Source organism: Haliaeetus leucocephalus, unplaced genomic scaffold, assembly GCF_000737465.1.
Source record: "Haliaeetus leucocephalus isolate CR32 unplaced genomic scaffold, Haliaeetus_leucocephalus-4.0 Scaffold0, whole genome shotgun sequence".
Classification (NCBI taxonomy): Eukaryota; Metazoa; Chordata; class Aves; order Accipitriformes; family Accipitridae; genus Haliaeetus; species Haliaeetus leucocephalus.
The window spans coordinates 1,811,466-1,815,568 of NW_010972436.1; positions in this window are offsets into that span (position 1 = coordinate 1,811,466).

Below are 4,103 nucleotides of genomic sequence, written 5' to 3' on the forward strand. Positions count from 1 at the left end.
CCGCAGCCGCGCCTTGGGCTCGTCCCCCGGGAGGGGGCAAGCAGGCAAAACAAAGGCCCTTTGCCAACATGGGGAGGCCAGATTTTGGGGAGACCCCCCCGACTCCGGGGGGGGGGGGGCAGAGACCGCAAGATACGCACCTCGCATCCCTGAGGCTACAGCCTCGGGAGTCACTTGGGCTTCCCCCGGCATCCACAGGACCACCACTGGCCACCGGCATGGCCGGGAGGGGATGCCTGGGGAGAAGCCATCCAGCCTTAGGGACGGCTCGAGCTCCTTGGCCTTTTGCGGTGAGTAGTTGCGTACCAGCGGCCCGCTGGCTTCTGCAGAGTCCCCGATAATCTATATTAATAGGACTGAAATTAAAAGCGAGGCCTTTGGGTTGTAACATGGGTCCCTACGCTCGGCAGCAGAAGCCAAAACCGTTTTCAGTCTGCTCGTCCGCTTCAGCAACTGGAGCCCAACTGCCCAAACGCTTCAGCTGAGCAGAGATGCTCCGCGCCGCGTTTCCACCCCGCGTACCACGGGACATCTCCAGCTCTTCGTTACGGAGATACTCCACTCAAACCAGGCAGCAGCTTTGCTGGAAGCAGCCGGCCAAAGGGCGAGGTGGGAATGCCGTGAGCACTCTGTAATGTCTTAGAGCACCAGGGCACCCTTGAAGGGCCCAGAAATACAGAAGTCCCTGCGTTGAAAGCTGAATCCCCAGGAACCGGGGGAGATGAATGAAAGAGGGGAGAAAAATGAAGAGGGGAGAGGTTTGGTTTTGCTAAATAGGTGTCCAAAATGTGCCGGTGTTCTGGATGAATGGGGTTTGGACCTGGCCAAACAAGGCAGCTATGCAGCAAAACCAGCTGCTTCTGCTCCAGACCCAGGCGGAGTGATGGTGCTGCACCCAACCGTCAGCACGGAGGCTGACGAAGCAGAATGACCGGCTGGATGGCTTACGTCCCGCTCGCCTCCGGGTCACACCTACGCAGAGAGTCAGGTTAGCAGCAAGGGAGCAAAGGGCAGAGCAGTGGGATGGGGAACGTGCTTGACCCCCTTCATTCCGCCCGAGTCCGAATCCATTTTCTTGGCAGAGTCTACGAATCAGCTCCGCGACTCAAGAGCTCGGCGCAGGAGCTACTGGCAAACGTTTGGGGGAGATGAAAGAGCATTTAAAGCCCACCCTTGTTTGCCCATTAGGAGTAGCACCCTAAAAAGTGAGCAGCCATCCCTCGTCCTTTGTGGGGCACCTTCTGAGGGGCAGGTTGGAGGGAGGGGATGGACGGTCCCCTGTCACATCCAGCCATAGAATCATAGAATGGTTTGGGTTGGAATGGATATTTAAAGGTCATCTAGTCCAACCCCCCCGCCTGCAATGAGCAGGGTGATCTTCAACTAGATCAGGTTGCTCAGAGCCCCGTCCAACCTGACCTGGAATATTTCCAGGGATGGGGCAGCTCTGTTTTGGGAAGATGAGCTGCAGCGCCAGTACGGCTGGACCCTCAGCCCTCCAGTTTGTACTGGTTCCCTTCGCGCTGTCTGCCAGGTTAGGGCAGGCAATGAAACGTCCTCCAAACGAAGCACCTCTTGGTCTGTACGGGCTTTTTCACAGGTTTGCACGCAGACTTCCTCCAGCAAAGCCTCCATCCTTGGGTTTTCCTTAACCTGTGGGGACTGGAGTTGGGGAGAGGAAGTGGAAGGTCTCTGGGAGTTGATTAAGCATGTTTAACACTTGGATATGCCCTCCTTAATTATTTCACACTAGCTGGGTAACCCACCTCCCCGCACTGAATGGCGTAGCTGCGTTACACCTGCACAGCTGGCGGCGAGATTTGCCTCTCTAGGTAGGTGTTTGCTTGAACTGTTTAATTAATGTTTGCAGTGACTTGATGTAACCGTAACGTGCAGCACTTACATCGCATGTTACGGGTCAGCATCCCCACGGTGGGAATGCGGATGGCTTCCGTGCAGAGCCATCCCCGGGGTCACCAATCTCCCCACAGCGTTGTGTTTGTCAAACACATCCTTCTCTGTAAGCCCCAGGAGATCCCGAGGGCAAACTCCAGGTGCTCCGTGTCTGGGAAGCTCCAGCCCACCCAGCTCTGGGTACCATCATCTTCACGGCCTGGGGTTTGCATCCCCTTTTGTACCACAGGTAGCGGTGGATTAAAGCCCATGTTCCTTATAACACAAAATTATCTACTTATTCCCAATTTATTCAGCCTCTGGATGTGGCGGGGGTGGACCTTATTAGTCAGCAGTTTGGTTATTTTCCACAGATAACCTCGTGGATATATTTAATACCATCTCAACCACCCAGCGGTTTCATCAGCTTCCTTGCTTTGCTCGCGTCCCGCATCCCCACCCCAGAGAGGGGCTGCGGGCAGCAGAATGTGGCCACCAGCTCGGCTGGCTGGGCTCCGAGATTGACCAGCCCCTGGATGCCTGATGCCGTGCCGGTTATCTGCAGCCTGGGTTCAGCCCACATTACCTCTGCTGAGGCTCTCAGGGTGACCCAGAGGCGATGTGACACCCCGACATTTTGAGCGAGCGGCCAGGAGTCGTTCCTCCAAAGGGACCGGCCTTCGGCTGCCGGAGCGCGGGCTGGATGAAGCCGAGTACGTGTCCCGTGTTTCCAGCGATGTGAAACGTGGAGTACACGGCTCGTGAGGGTGGGAGGGCGCCTGTCCCTACGCTATCCCGTGGTGGTCCTCGGAGGGACCGTGTCTCGCAGCATCGCTTTCTCAATAACCTCCTCACCTGGTCTTTAGCCAGCCCTGCCCAGCCCTGTTACCCTCCCTGGCCCCCTCAGACGTGGGTCTGCTCCAGGTCCTTTGGGGGGGTCCTCCTTCCCCCTCCTCGGCCAGGAGGTGCGGGATTTCTGGCTGAGGACCAGAGCCGCTTTGGGGGACGTTTCAGCCAGAGCCGTGCATCCCATCAGTTATCCCGCAAGGATGCTCGCGCGGTTCCCAATCCAGGGAATTCTGAGGGAGCTTCTTCAGCCGGCTCCTATCTGATTTCCCAGCACCGACGGAGGGAGAGTGAATAATTTATCTCCTGTCCCCCAGCTCCCTCCCTGTTCAGGTTTCACCTCGGCTCTGCTTCGTCCCTACCCTGAAGGGACAGTCCAGCGCCAGCTCCCGTGTTGGCGAGTTTCCGAGCCGGCCAACATCTCCCAGTGACGCGGCTGGTCCTGGCGGTGCTTATCCAGAACAGCAGTAAATGGAGCAAGAGAAATAACAGCATGAATAACAACAGCTCCAGGCAGGTTCCACAGAAAGTCTTATTTTCAGTTCCTCTTTCACAGCATAACCTCAGCATCTACATTGGTTTTATTGTTTATTATTAATTCAACAGTAGCACACAGAGGCCCTGATTGAGTTTGGAGCTGCGCTGTACCAAGCACCGTGGGAATACACAGCAGGACGCAGCCCCTGAAGAACACACGATCGGCCCGAGAACGTGTCCCCGCACGAAAGCAGAGCAGTTATTGACATCTTTTTCTATTTTGAGATATATGCAAAAGTACTGGTCGCCAATGTTAGCAGAGGAACCTATTTTATCTTACTAGTTTTTAATATTTTTATTTTCTTTCTTGTTCCTGCGTTTCTTCACGTTGCCTAACACCTTTCGCAAACCGCAATGAAGATTTGTCGAGTGCCTTTTGACTCAGGGGTCGTTACAGCTTCCTACGACTGCGCAGCTATTTAATAAAACCCTTGAACACGACATCGGGATGCTCCGTCGAGGCAGGCGCTCACTCCCAGCTTGGAACAAGCGCGTTATTTTTCGTGGAAAGGCAACAACTAGCCTATTCGAGGAGGAAGCCTGCACCGGGACGCACTTTCTGACGTCACGTAGACGTCACGGTTTTGCACAACGCGATAAAGAACCGCAGCTGCACGTTTACGGGAGGAGTTGCACGTACTTTATTACGTTCCTCCCTTTCCTTTTGCTTTCTCACGACCTGTACGTGCAGGCAGTGGCATTTTCAAGAAACTCGGCGGGGTATTTTGTAGGTATTTGTGTTTTCTCGCAGCGGCCGCAGCGCGAACCTCCGCCCGCGCACCCTTCTTGGCCCCGCTCCCCACCCGTAGCGCCACGCTCCCGCCGCC